The 17253-nt window shown below is 33.5% G+C and overlaps 1 long non-coding RNA gene across 1 annotated transcript; it reads left to right on the top strand.

The window, feature by feature from the left end:
• Positions 1-857: 857 nt before the first annotated feature.
• Positions 858-2424, top strand: LOC140184333 (uncharacterized). The gene is made up of 2 exons (XR_011880785.1): positions 858-997; positions 2188-2424. It is a non-coding gene; the product is annotated as an uncharacterized lncRNA (long non-coding RNA).
• Positions 2425-17253: the final 14829 nt, after the last annotated feature.

The following is a 17253-nucleotide window of genomic DNA, read 5'->3' as shown; positions in this document are numbered from 1 at the left end:
GACAAATATCATGTGAATTACGACTCGTTGGCTATCTTAGATAGGGTTGTAACTTGTAACAAGAATTTGCATTTTGGAGAATTGAAGGGCCGTATATAACAATGTATTAATTTCAAGCTACGTTACAATTCGTCCGTATTAGGTTACCTTGGGCTGAGGTTGATATGGTCTCCTTTAACTAACCGGGCCCAGGTACTTAGGGACAGAATGAGGACGCCTCTAGGTAGGGGTGTTCAAAACCGATCCGGACCGAACAAAATCGATCGACCGAATCGAAAAAACCGAAAACCGAATAAATCGAAAACCGAAAAAACCGAAAAAATTGTGTTTTGCTGTTTTTATTGCGGTTCGGTTCGGTTTTCGGTTTTAATACTGAAAATCCTAACCGAACCGAACCGAACCGGTTCAAAAAAACACAAATAAAACCAACCCTCCCCCCACCCCCACCCCCCACAACGTGACCTAACCTAGCCGCCACCCCTCTCACTCTGTGCTCTTTACTCTCGAAACCCACTCCCACTCTCCCAACAGCCAGCACCTCCCACTCCCAACCTGCATGAACCCCTTCCTCCCACCACCTCCCTGCGCCGATGAACCCCTTCCTCTCACTCCCTCCCAGTGCTGCCGAACCCTTCCATTCTTTCACACAGTGCCACCGAACCCTTCCTACAAGCATCTCCTCGCGGACAGCACCAGCCAACACCATCATCGCGGAGCCAGCACCACCCCCGCCGCCACCCACAGCATCGTTTCTGGCCTCTCGAAGACGCGGACACTAGCCTACCCAGTAACCCCCAAGCCCACCCCCAAACGAAGTACGAAACTTAGCCGCTCTCTCCCTAGGCCTCACAGCCTCGCTCTCTGCACCTCCCAACTGTGGCGAGGGACCGTTCCGCCCACCACCTCAAGAGTTGTCAACGGTAGCTCCTAGTGGTACTGAAACTGATACTGTGATTGGAATCAAGAAACCCTAAATTGAGTCAATAGCATACAGCAGGTAATAAAAAATTCCTAGCTTCGAATCAATGTTCCTTTGAATCGCAATCTTCTTTCATAATTTTTTGTGTCTTTTTATTTTTGTTTATTTAGCTCTGTTTTGAATTTAGTTGTTAGTATATGAGTAGAAATGTAGAATAAGCACTCAAATGCATCCTTATAGTTTATAACTTGATGGTAGAAATGGATTAAAAGAACAAAAGAAATCATAGGATATGCATCCTTATTCAATAATCATTGTTCAGTGATTCATTGTTGCTGGTTGTTGTTAACTTGTTATTGTTTTATTTGTTTCTCATTGTTTAAGGAAATTTATTGTTTTATTGTTTTACTTGTTATTGATTCATTGATTATTTGATTTCATTGTTGCTAGTTGCTGTTTTCTTGCTGGTTCAGTATTTATTGTTTTATTTGTTGTTCATTGTTTAGGAAAATTGCTTCTGATTGTTGGTTCACTGATCATTGTCTAATTTATTTGTTGTTCTGTTTTTAATTGATTTGTTGTTGTGTTTCTGCTCTTGAATTATTAGACCAAAGAAATTGGATTGATAGAAATTGGAAGATATTACTGGATCACAACATGCACAAACGACCATAAATTTTCTTATCTGAGATGGGGGTTATAGACATATGTGCAATAGTAGTACAATGATTTGGTGCTTGAAATTTTCTAGGCTTTGCAATTGCAAGCATTATTAGTATTTAGTAATTTGGTATGAGGTATATGACTGATGTTTGTTAGTCAAGGCCGTAAGGCTAATATTTACTGCCATGTGAAACTTTAGAGTTGAGCTAGGCATCACATGCGCTTATGTTATCTGGAGTTGATTAAGTGCTTCTCAGTGTCCCTTTTTCATCTCTAAATGAATTGCTGTGGTTTTCTTTGAATATGAATATCTTGATAAGATTGGGATGGATTGTCAATTCTTTGAATCAGTAACTTTTTTTTGTTGAAAATTATAGTTGCATTAGTAAAATTGCATGAATGATATATGTGTCCTTATAAGAATAAAAGGGTGAAGAGGCAACATTTTAATTGACCAAAAAGCTGAGACTGCTGGGATACAAACACTTTTGTTGACAAGTAACACAGTCAGGCTTAGCAAGTTGTGTTGTACAGTAGCAATCAAAGATGGAAAAACTTTTATTATTTACTATTGTTCTTATTATGTAACTGCATTTTGATTTCAGGTTGGTTTACGTAAAGAAGTAAAGAAGTTTAGCTGTTGGAGAAGACACCATAACTTGGGCTATCTTTTGATGGAAATTTATATTTATTTTCATTTTCAGTTGTGTTGACTGAATTTTTAAACTTCTTTAATTGTCATATTTAAATTTCTTTTGTCGTTAAATTTCATTTGATCAAGACTTTGTTAGCTATTGTATATTTGTATTTGTCGATTTCAATAGTATGACTTTGTCAAATAGTATGGTAGTATTTTTTTGAAGTGATTGAAAAAACCGAACAAACCGAATCAAACCAAACCGATTTTAATTGGTTTGGTTTGGTTCGAATGATCTCAATAAAAAAACCGAACCAAATCGAACCGCAGTTCAATTAAACGATTGGATCGGATGACTTTTCTTTCAAAAACCGAACCAAACCGCACCGCGAACACCCCTACCTCTAGGTACTATATGCTTTCGTTTCTAATAATTTCGAATACATGATATATATGGCTCATTTTTTTATGTGAAAATTGTATGTGTTATGCTATGATATGGGGTGGGGTGTGTTATATAGTAATATGACGGCTGACGGCTGCTTTTCTTAATTTTATAGAGGAGAAATAGAATTGTTTGATTTTTTTGTGGCGTAAAATAAACACAAATAAGACGATTTCATTTGTTTGACGTAGAAAATTTCAAAATTTTTAAGTATTAAAATTGGTAGGTTCGATTTGTATATTTTTATTTTTTATTATAAAATTTAAATTAAACGGTTCGATTTGTGTTATTAAAAAAATTTAAATGCTTAAAAATAAATCGAACTATTCAATTCGTATGCTTATATATATCCACAAATAAATTATTTGACAAAATTCCCCTATTTTTCTTCTTTTCTCGGCTCTTTATAATTCTCCACATATTTTCTTTCTTCTATCATGATCATATTTTATTACAAATATTTGAAATAGTAAAATTTGTATTTGGAAATTCATTGGATATTGTTATTTCATTTATATTCTCATTTGAAGAACTAAAAAGTATTATGTGTGAGAAGATAGATTTTCAAATATCAAGAAAAGTGTTATGTATTTTGTACAGGTATTTTATATCAATATTTAGCGTGTTTGTTCAATTTTAAACCAAATATGTTATGAATAAAGCGAGCATGTAAAAGATGTTTTCAATATATATTGAAATTCGTTCTCAGATGTCGTTCATTGAGCTGTATATTAAGTTCGAACAATTTGAAGCTGATTAACATACAGAATACGAAGATTACAATAATGATAGTGAGAAGGAATTTGAAAGCAACTATGTGATCGTTGATCCAAATGAAAACGAAGATTAAGATGATAGTATTCTGGAGGCAGATGTCGCGGAGTTGCAAATGCATTAACAAATCAGTATCTGTTTGAGAAGCCATCTTTCATGCATGTGTTAGATTTGGAGGTCATGCATGCACCAAAATTTTTTGAATATACGAATACAAGTATGTAATTTGAATATTTGTATGATAGATTAAAATTTTGTCATTTTTATATTGTAGATCGATTAATTACTTACGTGACACGTGGAATATAATTAATTAGTATTTGTTTACATATTTATTTGGTTAAATTTAAGATAATGACCTGATTAGGTTTGGCTAATTTTTTTGTTATATTTAAAAAATTGTAGACGGATCCATGCCCAAGTTAGAAAAAGTGTTAGTGGACCATCGATCTCCTTGCAGGCAAAATGAGATGCTTATGTAGCGCTCTATACAAGTGTGTTAAGTATGGCGATCCCTAACTAAGTTCTTTGGTCCTAGCGAAGTCGCGAAGCAAAGGCAAAAATTTTCAGTGCACCGCTTTCCTAAACTTGTCTCCAAACAAAATTGTCCCAAATAATAATATGAGTGGCACTTCACGTACCTCTAAATGCCATTTTCATCAATCAAATCTATACGATCTTTCAGATTTTTAAGTCACGTCAACTTTATGAAGTTTTCTCTACAGTCTGTCTTCCTAGGTGCAACTTCAAACTAGTGCAAACATTCAGCGTTTAAGGAATCGTGGCTACTCATGGTCACTCCCGTCATTGGAAGACTATTTGTCAGAAGACCAAAAATAACAATCACATCTTCCAACGTCACAACACACTCACCAACTGAAAAGTAAAACGTATGTGTGTCAAGTGCCACCTCTCGATTAGAACATTTACCATTGTTGACTGATAATGGATTATTCCAATCTAAAAACGTGATAAATCAATCTCCCATAAATATTCTTTCATACTATCATTATACGAATTGAACGACAGTAAATAATTACATGTCAACATCCATAAACTCTACAAAATATAGCTAAATATCATATCAATAAAATTATCTATAAACATTGAATAATTATTTTATCATAATTTATAATTTTAAAAATAAAATTATTTATTATCATTAACACAATTTAACTATATTTAACAAATTACCATTAATAACCCGAACAATAAAATAAAATTATAACTAATTATAATTTTATTATTATATTACTTCTATTCTATTTTATTTTATTCGCACACATACATACATCAACAATACATAATAACACAAGGCTAATATAATTTGTATTATAATAATAATAATAATAATTAATAACTTAAAATAACTAACTAAATATTCAAAAATTTTAAACAATGTCTTATTATTAATAACTCTAATATTATTAATAATATTAAATAATTTATTAAATTATTTATTAATTTATTTATTCATTTATTTATTAAATAATAATAAATAATTTATTAAATAATATATTAAAAAATTTAAATAGTATCTAAATTTATTAATAATAAAAAATAATTTATTAAATTAATGCTAAATTTAATGTTAATAAATTAATTAACTAACTAATTTATACTAAATTCAATTATTACATTTTGCATTACGTTGGTACGGCTAACATACATATATTAATTAAATATCCAATAATAATTAATTAATTAATTATTAAATTTATTGTACAGACATTTTAATTAATAATTGATTAATTATTAATTATTAAATTTCTATTGTACAAAGAGCTTGTACAGGTTAACGAAAGAAGAATGGGGCGTTGCATGCGTAACACGTGGACCATGCACACAAATCGAACGGTCCGATTTGTGTATTTAAATCAGACCGTTCGATTACTCTACCCATAACTCGGACCGTTTGATTTGTTTTTCTCTAATATTACAATGGCATTAAGTACTCTACTCTCTAATAACCAGGTGATACACCATTCTTTTGTTAAATACCAGATAAATAACGCACCAAAATATATAGATAAAAAATTAAAAATTTGTATAAAATAACTTTTTTTGAGAATTATAATTTCTCTCTATCATAAGAAGATTACAATAACACTCTCTCTTAACAAAAAGAAAATGCATCTCCCTTTAAATGTAGGAGAAAATCTTCTAAAGAAAAATCTCTCTACATAACTCTATGTTACTATTATTCTTGTTGAATTAATTGATTAAACTGAATTAAGAAAAACTCAATTTATAGGTGAGTCTCTCAAATACGAACCATCTGTAGTATGAGGTAAATAATTCTTCTTTTTCTCAACAACAGAAAACTTATAGCTAATAACAAAGAGTGCTTTTCTCCTTTTATTTTGTTTATTTTTATTTTTATTTAAAAAAATTAGCTTTACTAATTTTCACAATCTCCCACTTAAAGTTAATTTTGGTAAAATTTTATAATTCATGTTGCTCATGTATTCGTAGGCCATATGAGGATCTACACTATTCAAAATTTTGGTATTAATTGTTTTGTCATGGCATCTGTTAGGATTTTTTTACTGTGAATCTTCTGCATATTAACACTTCCTTTCTCTACTACTTTCTAAGCAAAGTAATATTGCACTCTAATGTGTTCTGTTCTTCAATAAAAGGTAGGATTCCTTGCAATGTGTATGGTATTTTGACTATCACAATATACATGAATCTTTTGTTGCTTGTGCTCAAGTTCCTCCATAAACCTTTGGAACCAAATAGCTTCCTTGCATACATATGTAGCTGCCATATGTTCATCTTTCATAGTAGATAGAACTACAATCGTCTGTAATTTAGATAGCCAACTCACAGTCCCTCCTGCAAGTATGAATACATATCCTGTAATTTCGAGATCCCTTTGATGTATCTCAGGATCCTCTTAATGAAATTCTAATGCTCTTTATCCAGATCTGCCATAAATTGAATTACCACTGTAACTGCTTGAGTAATACTTGGCCTTGTATAAATCATGGCATACATTAGGCTTTCCATCGCTGATGCATACGATACTTGAGACATTTCCATCCTCTCTGCTTCACTAATAGGGAACATACTTAGGATGATTTAAATTTCATAGGAAATAGGGTTGAAATTAGCTTACATTCTTGCATGTTGAAGCGTTGCAAGATCTTCTTTAAATAATTCTTTTATGATAGCGAAATCTTCCTATCCTTTTTGTCTCAGTAGATTCGCATCCCTAAAATCTTGTTTGCTGGTCCCAAGTCTTTCATATTAAACTCCCTAGCCAATTGTGCTTTCAATTTTTGGGTTTGATCTTTGTCGGGGCCTATCACCAATATGTCATCCACATACAACAGTAGAAGGATGAAATCATTATCACCAGACCTCTTGTAATAGGTACAATGATCTGAACTAAGTCTGTTGTATCTGAGACTAATAATGAAAGAATAAAATCTCTTGTACCAATACCTTGACGCTTGCTTTAGACCGTACACTAGATTCAGCTAACCTGCAAACTAAGTTTTCTTTTCCTTGTTCTTCAAAACCTTCTGGGTGGAGCATATATATCTCTTTTTCAAGTTCTTCATGAAGAAAAGCAATATTTACATCTAGTTTCTCTATGTATATCAAATGCAGCATACATAGCCAAAATTATTCTAATAGTAGTTAATCTCACCACTGGAGAAAATATTTCATTGAAGTCAACACATTCTTTCTGAGCATATCCTTTGACAACCAATCTTACACGATATCGTTCCACCTAATCATTACTATCTCGCTTGATCTTGTAAACCTATTTATTACCAATGGTTTTTCGACTTGTTGGAAGTGCAACAAGTTTTCAGGTATGTATCCTATGTAATGCCTCAATTTCTTCTTGAATTGTCATCCACATAGAAGCAACTGGATTACGCATAGCCTCCATAAAAGTTGTTAGCTCTCCATCTTCTGTCAGAAGACAATATGCACTATGGCTTGTCCAAACATAATTTGAGTATCATGAAGGTGTTTTTCTTTGTCGAGTGGATTGACGAACTTATATGTCATTGGCCTCTGCTTCTTATTCTTCATGCTCTGGTTCTGCTTTAAGAAAATCACCTTCTCTGTATTTCTCATCTATTTGAACAATGGTCATCTCTTTAATAGTTCTGTCATTTTCTTGTTCTCTTTGCAATTCATCTTCTGTAAATATTACATCTCTGTTGACAACTACCTTGTGAGCAATGGGATCCCACATGCGATACCCCTTAACTCCGTCAGCATAACCCAGAATATAGATTTTCTAGACTTTGGGTCCAGCTTTCTTCTTTCCTGGGAATTGTACATCGCGAGCACATGATGACAACCAAATATATGTAAAGAAGAATAATTAGGTGGCTTACCATGCCACATCTCCATTGGTGTCTTCAATCCAATTGTTGTTGATAGTGATTGATTTATCACATAACATGCAATTTTAACAGCTTATGTCCAAAAAGACTTCGCTAAACTTGCAGTTTGTAACATAGCTCATGCTCTTTCTAGAAGGTCCTATTCATTTGTTCTGCTACACCATTTTGCTAAAGCGTATATACATCTATGAATTTCCATTGAATACCTACTTGCTTGCAAAATATTAGAAAGTTACCATCAATATATTCTCCTCTATTATCTGTACTTAAACACTTGATCTTCTTTTCATATTCAAGTTCCAACTTTGCTTTGAACTCCTTAAACATCAGAAATATGTCTGACTTCTTCTTGATCAGGTATACCCATAGCCTCCTAGAATAATCATCAATAAATGATACAAGATATTTTGCTCCTCCTAGGAACATCTCCAGCGCTTCCTATACATCAAAATGAATCAACTCCAATATGTGCTTGCTCTGAGTAGCTGATCTACCAAACATCAATTTATGTTGTTTGCTTATAATGTAGTGCTTACAAAATTGTAAATTTACCGATTTAAGTCTGGGAATGAGATTATGTTCCATAAGAATTTCCAAGCCTCATTCTGACATGTGACCCAGTTTGCGATGCCATGCCATCGCCATTTCTTCTTGGCTTGTTGAAGCAATTGATGCTTTTGCTGCAAAGTATTTTCCATAATTATGTATAGATTTGCTGCAATATTTTCTACTTTTATTACCACAAGAGGACTTTACTAATTTTTAAGATTCCACCTTTAATATGTGTTTTGCAACCAAGTTGATTCAGTTGCCCAATCGACAACAAATTCTTCTTCAAACTTTTCACATGTATTACCCCTTGAAGTGAACGAATAGAATAATCAAATATTTTATTTTGATAGTACTCATTCTAACAATTTCTAAGGCATGATCATTTTTCATGAACACAGATCCTTCCACGAGTCGTTCATATGTACAAAACCAATCACAATGAGGATTCATGTGCTAGGTTACTCTTGAATCGACAATCCAAGCATCAGTAAGTTATTTGCTGTCTTTAGAACTAATTGTTGCTTTGCCATACTCCATCATCAAAGGTACTTGCAACACATCCTTGAAAACTTGATTCTTTTGAAACTTTCTCTATACTCTTCTTATTCCAATAATCTTTCTTGAAGTACTATCTCTTGCCACAATTGTAGCATTTGAATTGCTTCTTTCCTTTCGACTTTGGTCTACTTTGGCTCCCACTGGAATCTCGCTCTATTGATCTCCCTCTTATCATTAACAGAGCCTCTACTTGCTTTGAACTCTCTAATATATCTTACTTATTCTTGTGCCTGGATTCTTTTACAAGAATTACAGCAGCCATGTCATCAAAGGAAAGATAGTCTGTCAAAACATTATTAGTTAAGTTAATAATGAGTTGATCATATGAATCTCGTAGACTTTGAAGTAAAAGCTTTGCACGTTCATTTTCTGCTATGTTGTAATCCAACGATGAGAATTGAAAAAATAGCGTATTTAGATTATTGATGTAATCGGTTACTGATATAGATTCACTCATTCGAAGAGTATAAAGTCTTCTCTTTAGAATATCTTGTTGTAAAGTAACTTGACTTCATATAATTTAGTGAGAACATCCCAAATTTTTTTTGTTGTCCTTTTCTCTGCTACACTTGACAAGACTGAATCACCTAGTGCCAAGTGTAAATTTTCAATGGCACTGTCATCCATATCCTTTCATTTTTCATTTGTAATCCTACTGGGTCTATCTTCAATTGCTGCCACACAATTGTCTTTTCTCATAATTACTTTTATTTTTAATTTTCATAAGGAAAAAATACTCCCATTGAATTTCAAAATCTCATAATTTACTGTCATTTTTTTAGACGACAACTCACAGCGGAAGAAAAGATTATTAATCAGTAATCTTTGGCTTTGATACTACTGTTAGGTACCAGAAAAATAACACAGCAAAATATATAAATAAAAAATTAGAAATTTGTATAACATAACTTTCTTTGAGAATTACAATTTCTCTCTATCATAAAAAAATACAATAACACTCTCTATTGACAAAAGAAGAATACACCTCTCTCTAAATATATGAGAAAATCTCTTAAAAAAATTTCTCTATGTAACTTTTTTACTATTATTCTTATTGGATGAATTGATTAAACTGAATTAAGAAAAATTTAATTTATAGGTGAGTCTCCCCAATACGAACTATCCGTAATATGAGATAAATAATTTTTCTTTCTCTCAACCACATAAAATTTGTTATCTAGTGAGAAAATTAATTGACAGCTAGGCAATAAACATTCCTATTATGCAGTATAGTAAATTAGTTAGTTAGATAAATTGAGCTAAATATCTAGTGAGAAAATTAATTGACAGCAAGGTAATAGACATTCCTATTATGCAGTATAGTAAATTAGTTAGTTAGGCAAATTGAGCTAATTTAGTTACGTAAATTACTGCTAAGTAGTCGAAGCTAATTTAGTTACATAAATTACTGCTAGTAGTCGGTTAGATAATTTTTAATTGTGCAAATTTTATTGTAACAGCCACTATATAAGACAAGTGTGGCTGTTAGTGTAAGGTGTGATTTTATCATTGTTTTAATTGAATTCATTCTCATTTCTCATCTTCTTCTCTCTGCTCTCTCATATAATTGCTTTTGCATCACCTTGCTGCACTTTCAACATGGTGCAGTGAGCGTGGACCCAAGAAGGTGATTGCAATTGAAGCAGAGATTGAGGAAGAGAAAAGCTCAAGAATTCGAACCTAGCATAGTGCGAGATTCAAATCTCAATGATGAATCCACATTAACAATCTTCTAATTCTAGTGAAAATCCAAATCTAGATCGAGCAAGTTCTCTTCAAAGCTTGGATCCTCAAGGAATCGTAGCTTTCTTGAGTCAGATCTCATCGATTCAAGCTCACCTCAACAAGAACAATGGCAATTCGAGTCAGGATCCGTTAAGCCCCTACTACCTTCATCTATCCGAAAACCCTGATATTTCTCTTACCTCTATAATTCTTGATGGAAAGAACTATAATAATTGGAGTAAGGCTATGATGTTAGCATTGAAGTTCAAAAATAAGATAGAGTTCATTGATGGAAGCTTAAAAAAACCTGAAAGAACTGATCATTTGTTTGCTTTGTGGGATAGATGCAATACTTATGTTTTGGCTTGGATAAATCTTTTTTTATGCTCTGAAATTTCTCAAAGTGTAATTTCGAACAAAATTGCCTATGATCTATGGGATGATCTGAAGCATAGGTATTATTAAGGGGATAAATTTTGAATAGCCGAGGTTTAAGAAGAATTGTATACAACTAGACAGGGAGAAATGAATGTAACTCAATATTTCAGAAAACTAAAGGCATTGTGGGAAGAACTGGACAATTTTAGACCAATTCCTTCATGTGAGTGTGAAAACCGATGCAAATATGGATTAGGCGCAATGAGAAAGTTCATATCAGAAGACCATGTGACAAGATTTCTTAGGGGATTGAACGACCAATATGCAAATGTTAGATTTTAAATAATGTTGATGGAACCCCTACCTCAAGTGAAGATAGTTTTCTCCCTCTTAACTCAGCAAGAAAGGCAGAGCCAAGTCTTGGTAGATACTTCTGAACATAAAATTCTTACCTATTCTACCAATTTCTCAAACACTACTGAAGCCTCGCAAAGCAGAGGGAGAGAGAGAGAGGGATAGAGGAGGTACATTCTAAGCTGGTGGAATGGGATAAAGCAGGCGAGGCAGAATGCAATGTTCTTACTGTAGAAAAAGTGGACACACCATTGATATGTGCTACAAAAAACACGGTTTGCCTCTCCATTTGAAACAAAAATATAGTGCTGGATGCGCAGGTGCAGTGAATTTAACTCAAATTGGCACTGAGGCAAGTCTTATTGAGCACTTAGTTGCCTCTGGTTGTATGGAAGAAAATGAAACTTTAAATTTTGACTTCACTCATGAGCGAAAATCAGCCTTGTTGGCTTTGATCAGTAAGCAAGATACAAAGCAGATCAATAGTGCTAACCAACTCATAGCCATACAACAAGCTCCTTTTCCAGGTAGCTTAGTGCACATCATGCATTTCAAATCCAATATATTAGATTTAAATATTTTTGCATCAAAACATGGTTCTTAGGTGTTAGATACAGGGGCTACAGCTCATGCATCTTACTCTCTTGACGATTTTTAAACTCATTTCAAGATAGCTCTCGCCATCATTCAGTTGCCTAATGGTGCCCAAACCATTAGCAACATAGCAGGGACTATCAAATTTTCAAATGAACTTTATCTCACAAACGCACTATATATTCCCTCCTTTAATTTCAAGTTGATTTCAGTATCAAAAGTCACAAATCATTTGTAATGTAAAATGAGTTTTACTGATGATAAGTGTGAGATACAGGATTTACAATCGAAGAAGATGATTGGAGCAGCTGATGTCTGTGGTGGTCTTTACACCTTGAAGGAAAGGGCAATGAAATCTGAAGCTACACATGATACAATAAAGGTCCGCACAATTGCGTCAATTCTCAATATTTCCAACACACCTGTGACACTATAGATTAGGCCACATTCTTTATACAAATTAAAAGAAATAAAAAAATTTTGATTTTATTAGTTGTAACACTGATGTACAGCCTTGTGATTCATGTCACATGGCTAAGCAAAGAAAATTACCTTTTCAGAATAGCAATAATATTTTAATAGCTCCTTTTGACTTGATTCATATGGATATTTGGGGCCCTTTGTCTATTCCATCTATTAGCGGTCACAAGTATTTTTTAACTATTGTAGATAATAAAAATCAGATTTACCTAGATTTTCTTCATGAAGCATAAGTCTGAAACAACTCATTTTGTCAAATTCTTTGTGAATTTTGCTAAAACTCAGTTTGGCAAACAAGTTCAATGTATAAGAACAGATAATGGGACAGAATTTTTAATGCAATCTTTCTTTCATGAAATTGAAATTTTTTACCAAAAGTGATGTGTTGAAACTCCTCAACAAAATGGTATTATTGAGAGAAAACATCAATACATACTTGCCATTACAAGAGAAATTTTATTTCAATCAAATGTACCTAAACATTTTTGGCATTTTTCCATTGGCCATTTCACATTTTAAATAGATTGCCATCACATTTCCTTAAAAATTCATTCCCTTATCAGCTTTTATATGACACATATCCAACCATTTCACACTTAAAGGTATTCAGATGCTTAGCATATGCAAATACTCTTCATGATAATAGGAAAAAGTTGGACCCCAGATCTAGAAAGTGTGTGTTTCTAAGATACAGGAAGAGTATTAAAAGATACATCCTCATTGATTTAAAGTCTAGAAAAATATTCACTTTTAGGAATGTTTCCTTTTATAAAAATTATTTTCCTTATTTTTTTGTCTAGTAATGCACCTAACAATGATAATCAAACAACTCACTCTCCTCACTCATGCATTGATCCATTTACCTATGGTATGCATTCACCATAAGTTGCATTCAATCCTAAATCCACATACACACCCGAGACACACAACACTATCTCACCACAAAATGAACATAAAACATAACCAACACCAATTCTACATGATCAACACACAATACCACCATCTTCCAAAAATTACAATACAACACAATCTCTCACACCACACACTTTGCAGCAACATATCCAACAACAACACCATGTACAAAGAAAATTCTCAAGAATAAGAAAGCCTCCATCTCACTTGAGCGACTATCAATGTTTAAACACCACCACTGACCAGCCTCCAACTTCACACTATGAAAGGTATCCAATCTCTAATTATTTGTCATATGAAAAATTTTCTGCATCTCATACTGCATTTTCTTTGGCTATCTCCTCAAACATTGAACCTAAGCACTATGGTAATGCCATAACTCAACCTTGCTGGCTCAAAGTCATCAAAGATGAACTTACTGCGCTTGAGCAGAGCCAAACTTGGTAGCTCACTTCTCTTCCACATGGCAAGAGGACAATTGGGTGTAAGTGGGTGTTCAAGGTCAAATACCATCCTGATGACACAATAGAGAGGCACAAGGCCCGGTTGGTAGCAAAAGGGTTTACTCAAGTCCCTGAAATTGACTATCGTGACACTTTCAGTCCAGTGATGAAGCTGACTAGCTTGGGAATTGTGTTGGCTATGGCTGCTGCCAAGGGTTGGTATCTCAAACAAATTGATGTGAATATGGCATTTTTAAATGGTGATTTGGATGTGGTATACATGCGGCCACCACCAGGATTAGACATGAAACCTGGCCAAGTTTACAAGCTTGATAAGTCTTTATATGGTCTCAAAAAGGAAAGTAGACAGTGGAATACAAAGTTGAAGTCAGTCTTGATTGAAATTGGTTATGTGCAGTCCAACTCAGACTACAGTTTGTTTACCAAGAGATCTGCTTTGGATTTCACTGTAGTCTTGATTTATGTTGACGATTTAGTCTTAACTGTTAATGATATAAATGAGATTAATGCTATTAAAGCTACCTTGGATGATTGGTTCAAAATAAAGGACATCAGGGACTTAAATTTTTTATTGGTATGAAAGTGACTCGGTCCAAGAAAGGTATCATGCTTCATCAAAGAAAGCATGCTTTAGATGTGATTCGGGATGCAAGTTTTGAGAATTGTAAACCAGTCACGACTTCTATGGATTATAACAACAAGCTGAGCAAGGATGATGGTACCCTATTGATTGACTCTGGTGAATTTCGAAAGTTGATTAGCAAATTATTCTATTTGGCAAATATACAGTCAGACATTAGCTTTGCAATTAGCAAGCTAAGTCAATATTTGGATCACCTAACTACTGCTCATCTCACTGCAGCTCACAGAGTATTAAGATACATTAAGGGCTCTCCTGCCAGAGGCATATTTTCTCTGTTGATTCAGATCTTTGTGTCACTGAGTTTACTGACTCTGACTAGGCTGCATGCCCAGTTTCAAGACGGTCTATTTCTGCTTATTGCTTCTATGTTGGTAGTGCTTTAGTCTCTTGAAAAAGTAAAAAGCAAGTTACTGTGGCCTGTAGCTCAACTGAGGCTGAATATCACGCCCTTGCTGCTGCCACCAAGGAAGCCATTTGGATAAGCTTTTTTATGAAGGACCTTGGGATGCCTCTCACCAAGCCTATCAGCACCAATTGTGATAGTCAATCAGCCATTCATATCACCTCCAACCTCATCTTTCACGAGAGAACTAAACACGTTGAGGCTGATTGCCATATCGTTCGAGACAAGTTCATGGAGGGTCTCATTCATTTGCTGCCAATCTCCACAACCAATCAGGTTGCAAACATTTTAACAAAGCCATTAGCCCCAGCTGTGTTTTATACATTGTATGGCAACTTAGGATTGGTAAATTTCCACACTCCTAACTTGATGGAGGGTGTTATCTAGTGAGAAAATTAATTGACAGCTAGACAATAGACATTCCTATTATGCAGTATAGTAAATTAGTGAGTTAGGTAAATTGAGCTAATTTAGTTGCGTAAATTACTGCTAAGTAGTCGAAACTAATTTAGTTGTGTAAATTACTGCTAAGTAGTCTATTAGATAATTTTTAATTGTGCAAATTTTGTTGTAACAGCCACTATATAAGACAAGTGTGGCTGTTAGTGTAAGGTGTGATTTTATCATTATTTTAATTGAATTCATTCTAATTTCTCATCTTCTTTTCTCTGCTCTCTCATCTAATTGCTTTTGCATCACCTTGCTACACTTTCAACAAAATTTCTAGCTAATAATAAAGAGTGCTTGTCTTCTTTCATTTTGTTTATTTTTATTTTATTTTGAAAAAATTAGCTTTACTAATTTTCACATCTTTTATCCATTTTAAAATTAAAAAGTGGATATATATTTTATACCAAAAAAATAACTTAGATATATTTATATTTAGTAATTTATTATGCTTGATAGCAATAATTTTTCTATCTTTTAAAGTATTTGAAAATTCTAAACTTAGGAAAAGAAAAATTCTATAAAACTCATATTACTTGCGAAATTAAGTGGATATGTGAATGCAAGTATGAGATTTTTTTTTACTTTTAAATAGTTGTAAGAGAAGGATATGAGTGGATATGTGAATGCAAGTATGAGATTCTAAACTTATGGATAGTTTTATTTTTCTCTCTCTTTCTCTCTGTCTGCAGTCCACTTGTTGTTAGATTTTGTGAGCCTCCATAACCTTTTTTTCTAGACTGGTGCAAGCTTCCCACGATAATGCTCTAGGAGCTTTATATGCTTTGTCATTCTTCTCATCAAGTAGCACCTAATTTCGTCACATATTGTCAATATTGGTTTGCATCTGTACTTCACAATTTTTGCATTAAACACCTCATACATATTGTTTGTAAGGTTATTCATTTTGGATCCGTGATTGAAATAAGTTTTAATCCAAGACAAATGGTCAAACTTCATTAAATATTCCCAAACAGTCTTGTTAACCTCGTTCATCTTCTCCATGGTCTCTTTGAACTCTGGTATTATGGTACACCAAGCACACTCTCAAACTATCTATCTGATATGCAAATCCTTAAAATGATTGATAAAATTCTTTCATGTGTGCATGACACAGTTGGGATGATGTACATTCGGCATGACCTCCTTCAATGCTGGTAGTAATTCCTACAATTATATGATATTGCAAACAGAAATTATTGCAGCAACAATTCAGAATAGTACAATATTATTTCCAAAGCATACTAATATAATCTTATCAAAATAAATAATATAATATAAGACAATCAAAACAAATAACACAAAATAAAACTCATGCATTTACCTTTTATTGGTCTGACATAAAATTCTAACCAAGTAGCCAAACATCACCTAAGTCTTCCTGAAGTAGTGTAAGAAACCATTCCTTTGATTTCTTAGTCTCTGATCTAGCAACATCATGGGCCACTACATAAAATTGATTGTTCGCATCTTGTGCTACTGTTGAAAGTAGTTGTCCTCCATGGTATGTTTTCAAAAAAATCCATCTAGATAGATTAGTTGTCTACATTCATTCTTAAATCCTTACTTACATCCAACAAAGGATATTTGTCAAAAATAAGGGGGATTGTGTGATAGGAATCACAATCTAGTCTTGCTGTCGATCTGGAATTACTCTTAATGATCTCAAAGGCATACTCCCTAAGCTTTCCATAGGGCTCCTTTTTGTTTTCTATAATGCTCTCTTTAACCTTTTTCACTGTCCTGTAAACCATCTTCGAATGTACTACCAAGTCAAACTCTTCTATGAGAAAGTCAATTGTCTTATTAGTTGTGATATGAGATTGAGTAGCCATTCTTTTCTCCACTTTCTTACTGATCTAGTGCTGATCAGCAGCATTACTACCCAAATCGCTTACACAAGTATGCTCTGACTTGTAGGTCTTCACT

Source organism: Arachis hypogaea, chromosome 4 (assembly GCF_003086295.3).
Source record: "Arachis hypogaea cultivar Tifrunner chromosome 4, arahy.Tifrunner.gnm2.J5K5, whole genome shotgun sequence".
NCBI classification, from domain to species: domain Eukaryota; kingdom Viridiplantae; phylum Streptophyta; class Magnoliopsida; order Fabales; family Fabaceae; genus Arachis; species Arachis hypogaea.
This window is presented reverse-complemented; position numbering and strand designations above follow the sequence as displayed.